Genomic DNA, 21,476 nt, shown 5'->3' with positions numbered 1-21,476 from the left:
GTCTGTTTTCCAGTGCTGCGTTCCAGGCAGTGTCCGGTTTCGCACAACACAAACTGAAATCAGAACGACGGTTTAAACTGACGACAACCTCCTGAGCATAACACCTTGGGGTACAAAATCATCTGCTTCCGTGGCTTGAGGCAGTTTACCAGCAGTTAAATCGCTTATTTACTATGGCACTCACCTAGGCTCTTGAACTTCTGCGTTGTAGGGCGGCTTACAGCTTTCCGCCATCAAATGCGCCGCTGAACCTTCAAGCTGCGCGTGGATTTGTTTTACGTGAGTCTTCTCACTCAATGTCGAATTTAGACGAAGCTAAATTTGGAGCATGAGCACTGATGTTCGCAAGAAACTATGGGGACAGAGGAAAATAACTACTAAATCTGTATTTATTTCATACATTTCATCTTATACGTGTATATGCGGCGATCACAGTCATCGCTGCGGTTATAACTTACTGCCTTGCGACAACGGCGGGGGTGGCGAAACACGGCTCCCCTTGCGTAGCGGGGCGTGCATGCGTGCAGTACACCCGACGCATGGGCGACCACTAAAAGGAAACAGCCAAGAGCGAATGCCCTTCGATCACACACGTGAGAGCGCGTCGCCGCTTGGCGTGCCAATGCCAGCCGCCGTGAGGACAGGCGCTGCTACGGGAGAGAGCAGCACGGCAGGCGGAGCGCGAAGCTTTGGTTTCATCCGGCCGGGCACTCGTTCGGCCGTGCGCCGCCCTTTCTCTTCTGACCTTCGATAACGCGCCGGCGCTAGCCTCGACAGGCGCCCGAAGCGAAGTCAACGAGTCAATGCCGCAGGAAGGACTTGGTCGCGCATTCAAGAGCAACAGAGAGTCTCGATACGTCGTACTCTTCGCCAGTGCAAACTCGCCGCGGAGGAGGCAGCCGACGACAGAGTCGTCCGGACGCAACAACACGTAGGCCGCACGTGAGTGTCCTTACATAATAACCGGCGTTCCGTGTCCGGGTGTCTGTTACAAAGGTAAAACGAGCATGTACGGGGTTGTCAACATAGGCCGACCAGTAGTCATACCGGATAACCGAGCGGGAGCTTTCATAACACGGCTGAAGGGAAACGCACTGGGGTAAATGTTGCCTGAGAATTCGTGCGTTGCATACTGGAAGGCGCAGCCGTTATTAAGCTAACTTAATTCTACGCAGACGGGTTTGACTACCGTATTGCGGTAAATAAAAAAAAATCACCCGTAAAGATTAAGTAACGAATCGTATAGCGGCTTGTACGAAGGTAAGAAAAGGGGAGTGTGAAAGGGAGAGAAAGACGGAAAAAATAAGTCGTGACGGCTCGGCTCCACCAGCCTTAGAGGATCGTGCGAAAGCAGCACGCATTCCCTGTAAAATGTGGTTCGGTGTTTCACAGCAGGTGTGTGTTGCACTCCGGATATGTAACACACTGCTGGGCTTCAGAGAACGCAATCAGGCACAGGTGTGTCCAGTGCACGATTGAGGGTGTGTTCTACTCTGTGTGTATGCATCACATTCTAAACTAACAGCTACGACTGTTGGGTATGCGCCCGAGTTTAAGTGCTTGGGCCTAGCCCTGCGCTTTGGGCTCTCACGATTCCAAACGCTACCACCAGCTTGAAGGGCAATGAGTGCAACAAATACTTGGCGTAACTGAGTGATAAACTGGAAAATACGGGAGGCTTCACGAATTGTAGAAACTTTATGCATAATCATCCCTGGGTCTATCCTGCTCTTTTACATGAATGAGTCGTCCCGAAACAGGCTTCACAAATTTTTCGAGAAACCGGCCGATGTAAGCTACTAGCGCTATCGCATTAAAAATCGCCTGGGTTGCGATGAAGGGGCGCGCAGTAAGAAGTACAAGGGTTGGCTCTAGTTGTCCCAAAGCCGATTTTAGTGTTCACTACTAAAGCACCGTTGTATTTCGGCGGGAAGGGGGCGGGTGTTGACCTCCGTGCACCTGTCCCTGGGCGTAACGACGCTGAACGGGGACATGACGTCTTCTCAGAGACCCATCCATACCCCTTCGTTGTGATATATATAGCGGCGGCAAGTGGTGGAGAAGGAATAATAAACATCCTTATTGGGTAGGCAGCCCTGGAAAAGAATCCTGGAGAAGAGCTAGAAAAATTTTGCTCTGATCTGTTGAGTGGTAACGGAGTTCCCTCAATATTTTACATCTGCGTCGTGAAAACAACCAGACACGTTTAAGTTTTTAATGCGCAGCATTCTTTGTCGAGTACTCACACAGCAAATACCGTGTAACGCCCTGCATTTCCACAATAATGCAGATATCGCGGAAGTTCCACCTGTAATCCTTATGATAGCGTAATGGAGGTAATTGGTCGAACAAAATTGTGAAAAACTAAAAAGAGGGAAAATATTTAAAAAAATACGGAAAATGCAAACCGTATTACACCTTGAATTTCCACAATAAGGCAGATTTCGCGGAAGTTCACCTGTAATGGAGATAGTTGGTCGGACAGGATTTATAAAAACAAAAAAAAAAATTGCTATAAAGAACTCACACTCAAGACAAGCGGCATAAAAATGCTACGCATTAGTAGACAATTCTCTGAATTCCTGCAGATTTTTTGAGAGACCAAGCAATTCTTTGCGCTTCTTGCTGAATGACGAACTGCGCATACATACGGGATTGCGAATGGCTTGTGAGAGCAGTGCGACTCCTCGGAGAGTCTTACGACTGGCGATTCTGGATTTTAAAGCAACCGACAAACAGTTCATTGGGCCTCATCAGCATTTGGGGACGCTCGAAATTTTCCATCAGTGTGCACCAGAGATGCGGCGGAGATGTAGTCGCTCACGTAGCTACTTTAACACTGCAGCATACATGCGGAGCAAAAGTTTACTCAGGCTTAAATCCATGTGTGTTTTGAATTTTAGCGCCAATTCATGTTAGCTAGCGCGATGAATCAATCATATCTACTTTATTTATATACTAAACAGCACGAACAGACAGACAGACAGATATATATATATATATATATATATATATATATATATATATATATATATATATATATATATATATATATAGAGAGAGAGAGAGAGAGAGAGAGAGAGAGAGAGAGAGACCCAGCTACTCGGCGGGGGACGAGGGAAGGGAGTGAGTGAGTGAGTCAATGAATAAACTTTATTTATACGAGCTTCAGGCGCTGATGGTTGGGTGCCTGCCCGGTGGGGTCCTCCTCGATAGTCCGGGGAGCCCTGGTCCGCCCTGGCTGCCCTAGCCCTCTCCACGGTCAGGTAGAAAATTACAGGGCAGAAGGAAGAGTATAAATAAAAAAACAGAACGTTCACTTTGTGTCAGTAGTGAAATGAAGCAGTCAAAAGACTCTTCTGTTATAAATTTTAGGTCATAAATTTCAATTGCGTTTGTCCTGTCTAGATAATCGAACAACGCCTCTAGTACTTGGGTTGAGCTAAGGAGGAGGACCATGCACCAAGGAGTGCTTTCAAGGTGTACTTTCCAGGCTGAGCTGCTGTTTTTTGCACAAAACTGCACCTGGCTTGCATATACGTGGATCACTACAACAGCAAGTGCTCGCCGGTTTGCAGCGGTAGTCAGTTATCGCAGGAAGGGTTTGTGGTGGCGCCAAGTCGAAAGAGGTATGACTTCGTAAAAGCGCTGCCGTTGTCGGTGGTAAAACGTCTATAGTCGGTTCGGAGGTTACCGTGGCAGATTCGTCTTAAGCTCAGCATCCATGAAGCGTAACAAGACACGGTGGAGTTCTGGAAGGGACCAGAGACGGTTCCGTTCCTTTAATACACGTGCCCTTGTCGTAGTCGTGGCATCACGCTTGGTGAGGAAAATCTTCCTCGCATTACGCGTTTCCAGGCGCTACAGAGTAAATCGAAGTCTCTAATCGACAACAAAACCACCTTTATGCCTGAAGCCCACAATAACGTATACGTTAGGGGTTTTCTGCCTATAACAGCGCCGCCCTCGTTAAAGTATAATGCCCGCAAACAATCTCCTGCCATTGTTTATGTGAGCGTCCACGTGGCTCGACGCGATTTGCGCAGTCCCCGATGTCCCCGAAGACGCGGTGAAATGAAGGTTTATGTGGAGCGGCGCTCCTAGCTTGGAGTAAGCGAGCACGGAGGGAAAGACGAGAAGACACCTTGCCCCGGGCGGCAATATCAGACGCCGCTGTTAGGAAGGTAGCTGCGCACTACCCGCGCCACGTGAATGCGTGTGTGTAGTCAAGGCCAGCGGATTGTTTTATGGGAACCTGTTCCCGCCTGATTGCAGGAATTTTTTTCCGCTGCCATCGGCAACTAAAGCTTCTCGCTTGGTCCGACCGTCCTGGCGGCCTCCAAGCTTGCATGTGTGCGCACTCGTGCGAGTAAGCAGCGTACTGCTTCAGTCGGCCTGTCCCGCAGAGGTCTCGAGAGGGTTTTGCGCTAAAAGGGAGGAATTTTCCAAACCACACCTCGACTTCTTAATTCGGACACACTTGCGGGTAAACACTCTGGCTTTCTGATACAGAAAGTATCAGAAAGCAAACACTCTGGCTTTCTGATACATCGCGATTGTTTGTTGGTCCTAAAAGCTTGTTGCGCGCGTACTCACCACGTTTCAGCCGTTCGGCGAACAAGCGAGAGAGAGAGAGAGAATGAGGTTTAATTAAATAAGGAAATGCTCCAAAGAGGCGTCCTCATTCCAGGATGCCTTGAGCTAACGCCGCGTCCACAGCCCTTTCGATCATGTGCAGGGGTTTCCCCAGGCATCGAATCAAGGGGGGGTGTCTCAATGGCTCTGGGGGGGGGGGGGGGGGTTCATAAACTAGAAAAGCTGTTTTTTTACCCCACTATAGTTAAATAATAGACGTCTGTTAACCAAACGCTCATCCCCGTGGCGTACGTTTTCCATTTTCTATATATATATATATATATATATATATATATATATATATATATATATATATATATATATATATATATATATATATATATATATATATATATACACACCTGAGAGGCAGTGCTGTCTATTCAATCTAAGAAAAAAAACAAATTTAGAGAAATTCATTTTTTACCATGAAGGGTTCGTATTCAGTTTTTTTTTTATTTCTCGACATTTTTCAACGTGTAAGGACATTTTCGAACTTGTTACCAGGGCCAGTGACGAAATTTGAGTTCTTGAAACAATGTGTAGGTAGTACACGAATTATGCAGCACTTATAAATCAGGCACCGATTTATTAAAACGCCAGGATTAGCTTCCGTAGCGCTTTTCGCTACTCCCTGGCTGGTAGCAATGTGCTCGCAGCGTGGTCAGCCTCAAACCACTTTGCCCCTTTCCTTTGAAAGCCTTTTTTGTGTGCACATACGAACTTGCCACGAGCTGTCGAAAAAAAGGAAATAAATACGTGCAACGCTAACAGCAAGCTCGGGGGGTGCACTTTTGTTTATTTTGCCCGAGGCTACTGCCAAGAATAGCAGACGGGCAGCCCGCGCATGCGCAGATCGATACTGAAAAAGGTCCATACAAGGACTGACAAGAGTGGAATTTGGGGATTCAAGGGGGGGTGTCCAGAAAAACTAGGGGGGTCTACACACCCCCTAGGGGGGGTGTAGGGAAATCACTGTGTGCAGCTGATCTTCGAGGCCGGATCTGGCCAAGGCTCTCTCCCAAAGCTCCACGAAAAGGTGGATGTTTGGGGGTCTAGGGTAGATTTGTCGCAGCCGCCCACTATGTGTCTGAGAATCCTACCGTTCTCACCAAGCTTCATACGGTCAGCTGTATGTATAACCAGTGACTAGTGTTCCCATCCAGTTATTAGATTCGCGGTAATGCCAATTGTTTATTACTGCGCTATTCGTTGTTTCGGGGGTTATGAAAGCCTGTGATATCCGATTCGAACCACTAGCACATCACTGGTACTCACAGCTCTTTAGAACGTTGTGTGCGTGCCGACCACATATATCCTCCTATATGCCCGTTATTATGCTGTGTTCGTGTTTTATTTGAGTTAGTTTGTCTACTGCTGCTTTTCTACAAATCCTCAAGGCTGTATTTTTACCTCTTCATCGAATGAAATCACACGATGCCAAGTTAAAACGATGGATAAGGCACCTAAGGGTCCCATCGGCATTATTCCGCTCTTAGCGCATTGGCTACTTGGATTGCACATTTTTAATGTGTTTACGGACCTTATAGACGGAAACCCAGCTATTTCAATGGACCACGTATGCGAAATAACAAGTCAGTTTTCCTGTAGAACTAACGACAGCTGTACAGCTTTCAAAAAAGCTTTGCCGCGAAATTAACACCTGGGACTCCATTCGCGATTTTACTTGACTACCGTCACCTTCCAAAAGGTGCTTGGCCCTCGGTGATATCATGGAGCTCGAAACACAATCAGAAGCGGTCTTTCCGGTGTCATTTTCGTGCGGCGGTGCCTATTCAAAGTCGGAAATAGGGCCTTGATTTTGATTGCAGCTTTTAGCATGGGCGTGTGGAATGCGTCTACTCAACTAGCCGTTTTTTTCCGGGCCTGCTTAGTCGAAAGGTTGTCTTTTGCTGCTGAGGAATTCGATCAATTCTCCCACAAAGTCACTTCCATCTATTTTCTTTCCCCGTCGTTATCACGACGGCGCCCAAATTATTCACGGTTATTACGTACTCTGGTCCTTCGCGTACTACCGCATATGTCTTCATCTCGTACAAGCATTTTTTTTTTTCACGTTTCTGCGGTAACTATTGAAATGTTCCAAATCTCTATCTTTCATTCTTTTGCTGATAGATGAATTTGAAGCCATCTATAGATGCATTTGAACATGTATGCGCTTATCCTTTTGTTACATTCTTCCTCACACAAGAAGAAAAAAAAAGCAACGAGAACTGACCGAGGATCCAGCATATGCCACACTGCCATATGCAAAAGTCACGTTATCGGCGCAAAGTTCGAAGGCCCGTTTCGAGGACTTGGTTCGTTATCATCCTCACGACTGCATTGAAGGCTGTGTTACTTGCGTGTTCTGGCAACAACTTGTGCAGGCACGCACACGTGCCAGCTAAGACGACGGCCTCTCAGCGCTCTCCCCTGCACCTGTAGCCGGTGGGGACCATGTTATGATCCGGCCAGGAAGAGGCGAAAAGTTCGGTGGCAAGCACTGACGGCCTACCAATGACTCCCGACAGTGGGTCAGCTAGCTGCTGTTCCACTTTTACGGATGGCGGTGGAGAACATGTACGCTCTTCCTGTCGCCGGCCAGCATCCAGCTACTTATACCGCCGAGTGCTATTAAACCGATCATTGGGCATCTGACTAAAAAAGCTGCGCACCCCTACATCAGTCAAGCGTCTGGCCATACCCTTGCAGGCTCCAGCACGGCCCTGCTGAGCCCTGCTCTCGACAACGCCAATATGGGTCCTCAGCACGCCCGCTCCATCGAGTCGTGTGGTGTGGTGCGTGCGTGCGTGCGTGTATGTGTGCGCGTGTGCGTGTATGTGTGCGCGTGTGCGCGTGTGCGTGCGCGTGCGTGCGTTGGCGCGCTCGTGTCCAAGACAGAGAGAAACATAGGGAGAGAGAAAACAACTAGTGGATGAAGGAAGAGCGAATTTTCCAATCTTATCTGTACCAGTATAATGCGCTATTTAACCCATGCAATTCGCTATTTGAGTGTTTAGCATAATAAGCCCACATCGCTAGTTGATCTGCAAAGCGTAATGGTACGTAAACGTCACGCGCCGTTCACGACACCGTGCCGACAACTGCAGTGACTCCCCGCTGCTTTTCAATCTATTTTATGCTTTTTCAGTCTTTACAATTTAGATTTTAACTAATTTTATGGTCAATACCAATGATTGTTTCCCACGTGTTTTGTAGATAACACACGTGCGTACTTACCAATGCGTCGTTATAGCCGCCGTTATTAAATCGGCGGGGAGGGTGATGGAATGTAAATGGCCGCTTCGAGCGCATATTTCACGTTACAAAAATGGGCTCAGATATAACAAAAACGCTCATAACATGGCCCACGCACTCTATTTGTTAACCTGCTAAGGTAATTATAAAAATATCCCGGGAAATCTCCACTAACGTGAAACCTGGGGAGGGGCGAAGCAAGCAGTGCATAAGGGTATCCTTGGCGCCTTGGCGTTTTTGCCAACGGAGATAAAACCGTTGAGAGGTAGAGGCATACAGCTTTGCTGTAAAAGCCTCTTGTCTTTTAAGCACGAAGCCCCCCAGCGCAAGGCGTAAACGAATGTCCCGGTGTTTTTTGCTTTTTTAGTACGCGTTACGTTCTAGCGCGAGGCGTAAACGAGTTTTCCCGCGTTTTAGTACCATGACTACATGAACCGACGATTACGACGACGATTACGACGACGACGACGACGACAGGAGACGCCAACAGCCCCAGCCCCTGAGGGGCTTTGTCCCTAATATCAATGAGTTACTTCAGTGTCCCTTTAACCACCAACGGGGACATACCTCATGGATGTGCGGCTGATGTATACAGTATCCCTCCCTGAGACAAGTTCTGAGTTTAAGATATGAGGGGAAGTGGCGCTTGTGATTAGGCCACCTCCATTCTTATTTACGAACACATTCCCTCATCGTCGTTCCAGTAGCTAATACAAACAGGCATGGTGAGGCACGCCGTAGTGGAGGGCTCCGGATTAATTTTGACCACCTGGGGACCATTAACGCGCGCCAAAATCTCGAGCACGTGCACGGGCGTTTCGCTTTTCGCCTCCATTCGCCTCCACCAGAAAAGCGGCCGCCGCGGCCGGGAATCGAACCCATGTTCTTGGGCCCAGCAGAACAACGCCGCCACAGCGTCCCAAAATCAGAGTTCTGCGCTGCTAAGGTGCCCATGCATGTTATACTCATGTGGCGTAAAGTTCCCTTGTTACGCGACACGACTGTTCTGGCTTTTCTTCTACCGATGGCAACGTGCAGAGGAAGCGCACAGGTAACGCACTAGGTTCCTACTTTGAAGATCCGGGTTCAATTTGCACAAGAAGTCAGTCGTGTTACCCTTCACAACATTCGCGGGACAATTACAACAACGAGGGCGGTTTTTCGCCAAATGGGGCATTTTTGACTCTACCGTATACGGCGTCAACAGAGCTTGGGTGCTTTCGCGTCCGTTGTTGCCTTAAGTGCAGAGCACTTTAGGGGCCCTCCTTGACGTCGCAGCTCATCCGCTGTCACAGTCAGCCGTCACGGTATCACGCGGCATCACACACCCGAGCAGAGGCTACAAAAAGTTACCCGCTTGTCCCTCGATTCAGCCTTCCGGCCAAGAGTTAACAGCATACTTGAACAAGCGGTTTATATAGTCATAACCGTTTGAAACTCGTGAACCGCTGGCACTTGTGGTACATGTCCCCATTATTTAGCGCAACGAAAACTGTCGGTAAATTTGAGGCAAAATCTGCGTAATTAACCGGCACCCCCTCGTCCATTTAGTTATGAACGCTCGTTGGTTCGCTTTATGATAGTAAACAAAAAAAGTGGCTGATGAAGACCGAACAAAAACGACGCATTCAAAACTGCGCAGTAAGGCGAGATTAAAGCAAGCACAAAAAGAACAGAATCGCCCGCTCGTACTGTTCCATGCAGAGGGTGCGCGAGCACTGCGAAGGCGGGAAGTTTGAATTGCATTGGACAAAACCTCTGTTCATTTCATCAAGAGAGGGGTGAGGCAGGGAGGGGAAGAGCGTGAGGTGTGGTAGCAGTAAGCGGACAGCGGACAGCCCCTAACCTAACCTAACCTAACCTAACCTAAGCGGACAGCCCCTTCAGACAGCTTTCGCGTTGAGTGAAACTGCTTTCATTGTTTATTAGACGAGAAAGCTACACCGCTCCATCCTTTCAAATGTTCTCTAATCGAAAGATCGCGCTCGTTCGGCCCCAGCAAGGTCGCTGGCGCGGCGAGGGGAAGCGCGTTGATCGCTGTCGCCGTGGGGCCCTTCATATCTGTACGCTTATGCTTGGCGATACTGATCAGGTGCCGTGCGTGACCTCAACCTGAGCACGCAGACTGCGTCTCGTGGGCGAGGTCAGATGACGACACAGCCACTACCAGTGCGCGGAGGAACGGTGGCGCTCCAGCTCGATACCGTTGCCGCTGTGCCTCATCACAGCAGCCGATGTTACTCCGCGTGGCGCAAGTAGTGCGTTACTTGGAATATTTTGAACGTGGCATGAGCCATTTCTCTGATTTTTCGGACTTAATATGCTTATAAAATACTGCAGCGACGACAAATAAACTACGTGAGAAAAGACAGGCGATATCACGCATTCATAGTAAACTACTTTCAAAACGAGCGCGCCAGTTGACATCCGAGTCCGTCGCTTAGGCGGAGTGATATCGTACATGAGCTATTGCCGTTCTTGACTTGTTCCCGAGCAACGTTACTAGAATAATTATTCTAGTAACGTTGTTCCCGAGTATAGTAACACTGGATAAAACCCACCCAGAAGCCACCCCCAATGGCAGTCGGTGTGGTGCCATGAGGGAGATAGAGAACTCTTTAATGTGGGAGGTCAGCTCTGCTAGCGGCAGTGCTTGCTACGCTAGATGGGGATGATTACAATGCAGTGAAGTGAATGTGAGGGATTGGGAATCCAACAATTAGAGATAAAACAAAAGTTAAATAAAAATTGCACGCAGTGAAATGCAAGAAAAAAACTCTAAATTAAGTAAAAAAGTAGAGCGAATGATGCCAAGGAAGCGCAGAGCGCCTAACAACAAAAAGCAGGAAAAACGTACGTGACGACGCAAACGCGTACAGATGTAGCCATGTGCAGAATTCAAGAATTACAAAGTTTGCTCTAGTCCAGAATCCCGCAAAAAAGCGCGCAAAATTTTTGTCCCTAAAGATGAATCATTGTTGTTGGCCCAGGGTCCAAGAAAGTGACACAACTCTGAAGCTTTGCTCCACGCAGACCTCCCCGGGGGGAGGTCTGCGGCTCCGTCAAGCTGACATCTAGTCGGCTTTTTCTGCGGACCTCCAGCATCATGTATTTACTTGATGCGAATAAAGATCAACTTCAACTTCAACTTCAACTTCGTACACGAGACCGGCTGATATCCGCTGTGGTACCATGAGCATCATTCCAGTTGCGCGAAAGATTTGTGTTGACCGGCCGCCCTCTCCCTCTCCCTGCTGCCCTCCTCTCCCCCACTTCCTCCAGATAGCCCCAGTACGCTTGCATTCCCTGTTCCCTGTAAATGGAGCTCCACAGCGGTGGGAAGGGTTAGACGGATACCTACAGACGGAAGCGATTAGGCATAGAGTATGAACAAATAAATAAAAATTAAGAACCCTTCAACCCTGTGGAGAGGGAAGTCCAATGAAGCTGGCGCTCTGGTAGGATTGCTAATGTTGGAATTTTGCTATATTGGGGATGGGCTATGTCAAACTTTTCCATTTCAATTATTGTATTCCACGGGTTTATTCAGAGAAAACATTGGTGTCAAGAACGTTTTGGCCCCTATCAAAGCGGCTAGTGGTGGGCCCGTGCAATTCGTAAATGCAAAAACACGGCTCAGGTTGTAGGACACGGACTAAATGTACACGATTCATTTATTAATATGCGCGTACCACAAAAGTTGGAAAACAATTTGGTTCGCACGAAATATACGCGATTTATGGCAATTAAAGAGAATACATCGAAATAAAAAAGCAATCGTCACCTGTAAATTGAAATTTACTGGTGATGAATTACAGATAACACAAAGGGTAGGGGTTCATTTTCTCTGACATGCTTCTTTCGTGCAAAGTAGAAATTAGTGTTCTTCTTTACAGTAATGGGGAGGCTATTCCATATTTTCGTTCCAATGTAGTTTCCTTAGTTGGAATGTGGAATGTTCAAGTTACTGTTTGTTTGGTGTCGGGTTTCTCTTAGCCATAAATAACTCATTTGGGAGAGGGGTGTTATTTTTCAGCACTTCGTAGGTAATACAGGCGGTTTTGTAGCCTCTGGCGACTAAGAACGACGTAATAACTTAGCTTTTTAAAGGATGGAGCAGAGTGCTCCGTACGATTCGAAAAGTGGTAATTGTGACGGCTCTATCTTGTAATGTTATGACAGTGTCTAAATACGATGGATAAGTATGCCCCCACGACTCTTTACAGTGCTTTAGATGACAGTGAAATATACTTAAATACAGCATTCTTAACGTTTGTAAGGGTAAATGCTGCCGTCTTTGATAGAAATAAAATAGGTTTTGCTCAGCTTAGAACACGTTATTTATATGGACTTTATAATGCATTTCTTTTTTCAACGTCACATCATGATAATAATGGGATTCAACTTCGGAAACTGTAGATGTGGACAACTTTAGGTTTATTTTCGTAATGTGTTTGTTTGGGGATTAAGCTACAATATATTTAGTTTTGGATACGTGTAATGCTGGTCTATTATCACAGAACCAATCTGTTACGTTATTCAGTACCTTATTTGCAGACGGTTCTATTTGCTTAGTTTTCTTGCCTGAAATTAGTAACACTGCGTCGTCAGCGTAGACTATTGTGTGCGCGTAACTACTCCGACATGGAAAATCATTTATGTACAGTAAAAATAACAATGGTCCCAGTACAGAGCCCTGCGGAACGTCGTGGGCTTTGGGGATAAAGTCGTAACCTTCTGTGTCAACCTGTAAAAACTGACGACGGGATCCTAGATAGCATTAGAAAACGTTGAGCGTATAGTAACGGAAAACAAAGCGTTCGAGTTTGTGTTTTAGCATTTTATGATCTACGGAATCAAAAGGTTGTTTTTGTCTCTTAGAAAACACCCAAGTTCAAATTAGGCGCAGTGGCGCGATCTCTACGTCACAAAGGACACACGCGATTGGTTGGTAAAGACAATGACGTTTATGTGCGCCTCACAGGTGGCTGCCGAAGAGTGCCTGACATTGCGAAATGCAAGGGGAGAGAATGACACCGCGGGTGGCGAGGAGTATACACAACTGGGGAAAAGGGCGGCTAAGGTGTCAGCACCCCCACCAGAGAGTTTCGGGCCCCAATCCGCCCCTTTCTCCCCCAGCCCGAAAACCACATAGCCTGCTCGCAATGGCGGTGGGGCGAGTGAGATGGAGAGAGGAAGAGAGAGAGTGGGGAGAGCGTGAGGGAGGGGGGGTGGGGGGGACATCTTGGTTACAACTAGCAGGAGCTGCTCAGCGAGATGGGAGCTGTACAGCAGCGTGTGCCTCTGCTCTGGGGGATGGGGATTTCGGTTTGAATTTCGCTCGCACTCTAGGACGATGTGTATGAGTGTTCCTGGTTGTGTGCAGTATTTGCATTGGGCTTCAGACAGATAATAGAAAAGTAGGTGCGCATTAAATGCGGGAACGTGTTGGATTGGACTAGTCTGAGCGTCGTTTTTTGTGAGCTGTGGGTGGTGAGGCGTGAGTGCTCTGCGGGTCAGTCTGTATTGCTGGGGGATCTCTCGGTGCGTCGTTAACGGTGCGAGCTTGGTTGTGTCCTCTGTGGCAGTGAAGAGGAGTCCCTTTGTAGATGGCCATACTTCACTGTGCAACACGTTATGTGGGAAAGCCAGCTTACAAAGACCAAGCTTGTACCGATCCCCTCAAGTGAATTTATCAAGCTCCTGTTTTTGCTTGCACGGCGTAGGCTGGCTCAAATGAACACATTTTTCATTGTTTGTCCGGTCGATAAGGCGGTGTTTATTTTATAAAGCACGTAAGAATAAAAACTACCATGCGCTGTCTGCGGCGGCCGCACCAACTAAAGCAGTGACGTCAATACAAGGTGTACCATGATTGGGCGATGTCCAAGATTACAATTCAAACCAGTTTCGGTTTCGGTTATTCGAAACAACATACTTGGCATCTCACGTTATCGTTGGCTGGGCATTCTCATATCTCAGTAACCGGTATACCACGCTTCTGCCATGTTGCCGGCTGTAAAATGCGTCAGATAAGCCTGCCAGCACGGCTTGAAATCGTAACGATCACTAGCCGAGGCGTACGCAGTGGATAAACGCCCTCCGCGTCACCGGAGACGCTCAAATGCGATGCGCTTTTCCTCCATCTTTGGAGCTTGCCTGGCTCGAGCCTGTATCGTAAGAGGCTCGCATCAGGCCAAAGGTCTGCTGATTCGGGACTGTGCCCGTAAGCAGTCAATGCCTATGGTAACACCACGCCAACGAGAACTCGCAAGCGCGTCACAGCCTGCACGCGTTCTGCGAACTCGCTTGTGGAGCAATGGAAGTTACAGCGCAAGGATTGGGGATTCAGTATAGAGAACATTGCCCTAGAACAAATAAATCAACTTCAAAAAAATGCGCTATCGGGGATTAGAACTTGCGAATTGCAAAACAACATACCCAGTGCTCCAGACCAGTCGGCCGTAAACCAGCGCTGTCCGGCGGCGGAAATATGAAGCATATAAAGTAAAGTATAGACAGTTTACATTTTTATTTAGTTTTAGCGTTCTAAGCACCTTAGATGACTATTTCTAGAATAGCGATCGTGCACTAAGCGTCCTTCAAATTTCCACAAATATCAGATAGCTACTGCATTCCTTAGGCGGAAAAGCGTTCACAGATGTGTGGTCGTGCTGCTGACCGCAATGCTGTTTCAACCAGCCCAAAAATTGCTTCCTGCACCATGGTTTTACGCTGTACGATAAAAGTTGCGGTTGAATTTAATCCCTTAGTACCTATAATAACCTTGCTGACTCTTCCCCCGCCTTCAATTGGCCTTAGATTTTTTTACTAGCGTACAAGTCAGAGAAGCGTCGCATGTGCGCTTGTGTGGAGCGACTTGGACTTAGAGCTTAGTTAATACAGTCTACAAAGTAACAAACTAAAGGCACATTGTTCTAGACACGAACCTGTCGTGGCTTATTTTCAACTGAGCGAACGGACTGCGACGACCCGCCGGTGGCCGGCCGACTAAACGATGTGCCGACTGATTCTGTCAGAGGGTCGGCGAGCCGTGCAGTAGCGCAGTCAAGCCAAGCCATCTCGTTTTGACGTCATATGAAACCATAAAGGAAAACGGCAAGGATGATTCAGAGAGGAGGTCAGCATTTTCGAATTTATTTTTCTACTGAATAAAGTCGCGTAAACGCAGCGAGAGTGGTCGAAACATGGCCTAAAGACTCCGGACACAATTTGCGCTAGTAATCCCTTAATGTTTACAATTCACTTCAGTGTCGCTTTAAGCTGGCTTCACCTTTGAACATAAATGCATTCCTGGGAAGGCATCTTTTGCGGGCAAAACAAGCCACCTTACATCAAAATATGGAGGCCCTGGGGCCTTTTTTATTATTTCACGAACTTTTTCAATACGCTGAAAATTATTTGTCTAGACTCAGTCTGCTTGGAGACAATCTGCTGTATCCAAGCCATAGACAGCATCGCTGTAATACTAGGGACTCCAAGGAAGCGAACAGCATTAAAACCGTCGAAACGAAGAGCTGGGCAAGTCGTTCGTTATGGGAAAAAGTGCGATAAGACTGAAGCCCGTCGTGAAGCAAATACCTCGAGTCTTATCTGGGTAGCCTACTGTTATCGCGCATTCTTTCTCTTGCCGCTGCTGTTTCCCAGTAACAATCATCAAAAACTTGCGGTTACCGTAGTTTCGCGCGTATAACCTACCCCTGCATATAATCCGCACCCCCAGTTTCAGCCCGCCGAGGAAAAAAAATCCTCGCGTATCGCCCGCACATTTGATACAGGAAAGTCTGCACCAAAGCTACTGCTCAAGCAACACATCACATACTATGTAGACAGACAAAGCGTATATTTAACAAGTAGAATACGCTGACTGCACGGAGAAAGTCACAATTGACTCATTGTCATTGCTCTCGCTAGAGCTATCACTTGAGCCGCAGTCCTCACTTTTGTACAGAGAATATTTGTGGTGACGTTGCGCAGATTCGTGGGTTTATAGGTCTTTCGTCGAACTAATAAAATTCAGTTGTTAGAGTGCGCTCGTCTTTGTTTTTTCTTCTTTGTCCTTGTATGTTTTGCGCAATCGCTGCCTTGGAAGACTTAGTCAGTGTTACTGCGTGGGAGCTTCACGGCACAACGCGCATCGCCGTGAAGCTCCACTAAAGGAAAAAACCCCGCGCGTTATCCGCACCCCTACTTTGCCGCTGAAATTTTCGCATTTTTGGTGCGGGTTATACACGCAAAAATACGTTAACAAATAGAAATAATACCGCGTTCGTTCATACAGAACAATCCAGCAACTTGGGATATTCTCGAATACTTTCAAAGTGTTAAAAAATGAGCGGGGAATCACGACTTCATTCGTAAAAACATAGGCACGTTATTAAAACTTCCATGCTTGGTCGCCGAACGTTAGTAGGCTCTCAGCGAAGTGTTCAGCAGTACCGCCCAGAACTACAACACATGTCTTTATTGAAATTGGTTTTGATATTAAGGAATGTTTTTTCAACGACATGAGGGAACTGTTCAAAGAACACGTTTAACACTAGGGAAGTTCACGAACTTGTCATTAGGAACAGCGGGTCTAGTCCTTTCACTCGCAGCTGACTGTCTTTTTCAATTGGTCGGATCAGTGTTTTTGCACGAGCTTCCTACCACAGCCTCTTTGTTTGCTCTGCCAATTATTCAAGTGTAATGTAAGCATTTAGCAGTCGTCTAATAATGATATCTAAATGTTTGGGTCGATTTGGCAATAAGCGAATGAAATCGTTAATCGCTTCGCGTATATGCTTCGATGTTGAAAAAGATTGTTTTCTTATTTCTACTCAGGGCACAAGCTAGGATCAAGACGACGGTCTTGTATGTAGAAAAGCACTGGGCCCACTTAGTGCAGCATACGAACTTTTTTTAATTGACACCTCAATACAGAACACTCCAAACAGACCGCACTGCCAAGTGTGCGGCTCCATACCCACGTACACTCACCCACACTTACTGGACCTTCTCCAGAACCTACACACCGCAACGTGGCTCACTGCCTTACCACATCTCCACCTAAGAGGCCTGGGTTGCCCACATGGGCAAGACGACCCCTTTTTGACCACTTGCTCACCGTACGGGGCGAGATCGTGTGATCTCAACCTCATTGAGCGCGGATCCAGACATGGCTAAATAAATTAATTGCGCTAAAAAGGGGACACGGACGAAGTGAGGACAGACACACACGGCGCCGTGTGTGTCTGTCCTCACTTCGTCCGTGTCCCCTTTTTAGCGCAATTAATTTATTTAGCCATGGAGTACCAACGTGAACAGGATGCTGTCCAGACATGGGTTGTGAAATAAACGTTTACTCTCTCTCTATCTTTCAATACTGGGCTGTATACACTTTTATTTATGTTTTTTATTCAGTCAGGAAAAGGTTGCAGGGGGTCGTGTAAAGACGTCTCAAAGCGCGATAACAGAACAGGAGGTAGCCTTGGTGGAGCGATGAACCCTTGAAAAAAGAAAAGGCGACTAGGTGCACTTGTTTACGGAACGGGAAGCAATAGACATTTCTTTCCTGTTTTTGAAGACGATAGTATTTCTCGGGCTACTTGAACGAGGAAATTTTGGTCTGTCTGTCTGTCTGTCTGTCTGTCTGTCTGTCTGTCTGTCTGTCTGTCCGTCCGTCCGTCCATCCGTCCCTCGATTCAGTCTGGCGAAAAGTTAAAGGAATGCTTGAACGAGAGGTTTACATAGACAGAACTTTTTTAAACCACTAAATCTTTAAACACAGTTCATACTTCTGAACATTATTCTACAAAAAAAGAAAAAATAAGGACAATTTGAGGCAAGAAATCAACACACAACTCGAACTCGCAGTTTTCGTTTAACTGAAACTAAATGTTTGGTTGATATTTTGATAGCGAATACAAAATGCGCGTTGAAAAAAAAATTCAACCAAAAATAGAGAACGTGATGAGCCGGGACCACGTGGCAGCGTTCCAAGTTTGAAAGTAACCAAAGGTTCCAATACACGACGCTGAAGCAGTGGAACGCGGGAAAATTGAATCGAATATAGCAAATTTCCTCCGCGCTTGCCGTGGAAGGAGTGAAATGAAAGGGGAAGAGCGTGAAAGGAGGATGGGGGAAAGAGTAGAGGTATTTACGTGGCAGAGGCGGGGGAAGACTATAGTCTTTCGACGACATTTGCAGCGAAGTGGGCCGATACGCGGCCATTTTTTTTTGTACAGAGCACAACAGACCCTCCTCACGCAGGTGTGCAACAGGCACCAGTGAGCCAGGTCGTTCTGCGCGGCAGTAAGTACTGCAACCTGGGCAGTGGGGAAAGCTGGCCGCCCACGCCACTTCACCGCGTGTGGCCCGAGGCAAAACTCAGAGTCATTACTGGCAGCGCAAAAGGAGCACTCGGCAGAGTTCAAGACATTCATGTTCTCCCATTGACAACACACTGACCCGCCGCGGTTGCTCAGTGGCTAAGGCGTTGCGCTGCTGAGCACGAGGTCGCGGGTTCGATTCCTGGCCGCACCGGCCGCTTTTCTGATGGAGACGAAAAGTAAAAACGCCCACGTGTACGAGATTTCGGCGCACGTTAAAGATACCCAGGGGGTCCAAATTAATCCGTAGCCTTCCACTACGGCGCGCCTCATCGCCTGCGTTGTGTCGGCGCGTTAAACCCTACAATCAATCAATCAATCATTAACAACACATACGAAGTACTCGTCTTCGAAGTGTTTCCTGATTTCGTTTTTTTTATTTGTTTTTTTTTTTTTTGGGGGGGGGGGTCTTGAATGACGCCTATCGCGCACCGCTCAAGTATTGCTCGTGTGAACGGAGTTCAGACGACTACGCTAAGATACTTGCGGGACGAACCTCTCGTTCGTGCTTTACGTATAAAGATAAGGCGTGCCGCTATCAACTGACGATGTCCGGGCTAAGCAGTCGGTGGCGAAACCAAACACAGCTTACCACGCTGAAATATGGCCTAAGAAAGATAACATATAAACGAAAGAGAGACATAGGGAGCCTCGGGCAGGAATGAACGAGGAGAATATGCATACTTGGAGTCACAAAAAAAAAGCATACTAGTTCAGCGGCACCACAAGTTAGAGCGCTGAGTCTAAGCTCGCTGCAATCGGCCACTTGTGTGAAGCGCAATATGGCACGCAGGTACAGCTGCGTATCGTTCAACCTTGCCTGCTGACGTGATATGAAATGCGCGTATGTTTAAAAAACTCAAATAAAACCAGCGCAGACAGTGTTTGACAACCGACGCCGTCCTCTTCAGATAACCGCCCCACCCGCTATCGCCAAGAGCGCAGACTTGTATACTCGCGTCTCCAAGATCCCTAGTCCGCTCTTCGCCTGTGCATTTAAGAGGCGCGCAAGACCAACGCTCTGTGGCAGGGCCGCCTGAACTGGCCACCTTCGTAGCAGCTGCAAAAACATCTCCGGACCCGCCAGCAGCTATCAGGTGCGTTTGCGAGGCAGCTGCGTCGGTTCCGGGGAAGCGTACATTTACAAATGCCCTTCGGACAGCACGCGAGGCCGACCGGATACGTGGGATCCGCCGTCCAGTGTGTCCCCTGAAACCGGCGCCCTGTCAACGGAAAGCTGACAGCTTTTGCGAGGCTGCACGCCATATTTCCGTAATTCCTCGGGCGTTTGCACCGTTTGTCAAGAGTTAAATTGCGAGCTGTGAACCCGCGTTTTTGAGAGGCCTTCTGATTAAGCTTTTCGCAGCGAGGTATTGCTTATGTTATCAGTTGATTGGAGTTTATTGAGTATTCTCCAAGTTTCTCTCGTGCAGCTATCGAATCTAAATCCTTGCTTTGTGTGTAGTGTCTCGTTTGAGGCAGCTCTGCCAGACTGCGGAGAGGTGGAATCAGTCGGGGGTAACTTTAAATGAACAGCAACCTTTTCACGACTAACTGCGCAGAAGCCGAAGCTGTCCTGCTAAGTTGGCATTAAAGATGAAGCCTGGCTGAGTGCGAAATATCACCTTCATAAAACTGTTCTGCTAGGCTCACATTACCGCATGTCCGAACAACCTGCTATGCTTCCGTTATTTCGCTTTGACCTCCCAAATATTTTTCTTTCTTTTTTTTTTTAGCTATAGGGGCTGCGGTGAATATTATAGGAAGGGAACATGAGGTTGTAGGCTGCACGGTAAGGGGGAACGTCCTTCTTTTATCTTTGAGGGCCTGGAGACAGACACCAGAGCAGATGAGGGGTATTGCCCTTTTTCTTGCCTATCTAGGTGTCTCCGAAGGTTACCGATGTTGTAAGAGCCGCCCCGGAGGCAAAGCATGCGCGGGTGCAGTAGTTAAGAGTGAGGGCAAACCCAAACTTTGTGTATGCGAAGGTCATTGACCTCTTTAGGCCGGAAGAAGGCCCGTTGTCTGTATTCAGCATACAAACGGGCAGGACGATAGCTGATAAAGAGGTTCTGCAAAAGGAGAATGTGACGTCGTCCTGATATGCAGCCGCACGACTACGAAGGGACGCTATGAAGCTCTCCCGATAACTTCGCAGTCGTAGAAACATTTTTCCTGGACCAGGAGTGGGTCTTCTCTGCGCGCGGAAATACATCAGTGTCGGCATGCATAGTTTTTCTCGGATGCACAACGTCCCACCCAAATATCGCCGTAAAAAAAAAAAAAAAAAGGAAAAAGAAAAATTCCCGGGCCACATCTACTAACGTGAAACCTGAGGATGGGCGAAGCATGCAGCGTATAAGTGTATTTAAAGACTGTAAGTATCTCTGTTGCCACACGGCGCCGGCGGATTGGGCGCCGGAGAAGCGCCGATCGGAGGAGCAATCGCGCGCTTGCTGAGGCGGTGGGGCCCTCTCTTGCGTTGAACCGGACTTAAGCAATTAAAATGGAGACAGTCTGGCCGTAAATTGTCTTCGTGTCACACGCCGCAGCATTCCAAGTATGCTCAGAAGTAGCGCGAGGCGTTGGAAAACGAGTGTTTCTGTGTTTGTTTAGCACGCGAATTTGCCCATTGAGATGAAACGTACTAGCGCGAGACGCTTGAAAGCCAGTGTCCCGGTGTTTCAGTACCGTGACTACATGAGACGACACGAGACACCGACACCCTGAAACTTCCGTCCTCTTTTTATGGGAAATTCTAGTGGCGCCATTGCCTAAAATGTCAACAAACAAAATCAAAAGTCTTTTTTTTTTTTTAGTGAGTCTCGTCAGGACCACTTGGTTTCAATCTTGTTCTAGATGCTGAGCGCCTCTTTGCAGGGCTTCGTCCAATTCTCGCTTTCAGGTTGCGACGGCCCAAAGCACTGCCAAGAAAACTAAACGATGTCCGGACGGCTCATGATACGCGGGCAATTACCTGATTATTGCGTGAGCAATAGATGGGGGCCTGCCGGCAAAATTTCCGCGTCGGTCGGCATCAGTGTGCCAACAAAGCGAGCGATATAAGCGAACGAAAGAGTGGAGAAAAGGCGCTGTTTTCCGTATGAAGTGGAGCCTTCGCAACGCTAGCGAAGCTGCCAGGGGGACGACAAGCTCGGCAGCTGCCCCTGCCTGAATGGGTCCCGTGGC

The 21,476-nt window shown here is 47.7% G+C and overlaps 1 protein-coding gene across 2 annotated transcripts in view; it reads left to right on the top strand.

Annotated features, from left to right (window-relative positions):
* Window positions 1–651: 651 nt before the first annotated feature.
* The window catches only part of LOC144173964 (flavin-containing monooxygenase 5-like), a 31,188-nt gene continuing 10,363 nt past the window's right edge, over window positions 652–21,476 (top strand). The window contains exons 1-2 of one of the 2 annotated variants that reach the window (XM_077702347.1): window positions 652–942; window positions 19,199–19,384. The gene's annotated coding sequence lies outside the window, so the exon portion shown is untranslated. The remainder of the gene's footprint in view (window positions 943–19,198; window positions 19,385–21,476) is intronic. The other variant, XM_077702346.1, reaches the window with a different exon arrangement.

The sequence above is a fragment of the Haemaphysalis longicornis genome, unplaced genomic scaffold, assembly GCF_048455015.1.
Source record: "Haemaphysalis longicornis isolate Haplotype H1 unplaced genomic scaffold, Haemaphysalis longicornis Haplotype H1 scaffold_3, whole genome shotgun sequence".
NCBI classification, from domain to species: Eukaryota; Metazoa; Arthropoda; class Arachnida; order Ixodida; family Ixodidae; genus Haemaphysalis; species Haemaphysalis longicornis.
This window is presented reverse-complemented; position numbering and strand designations above follow the sequence as displayed.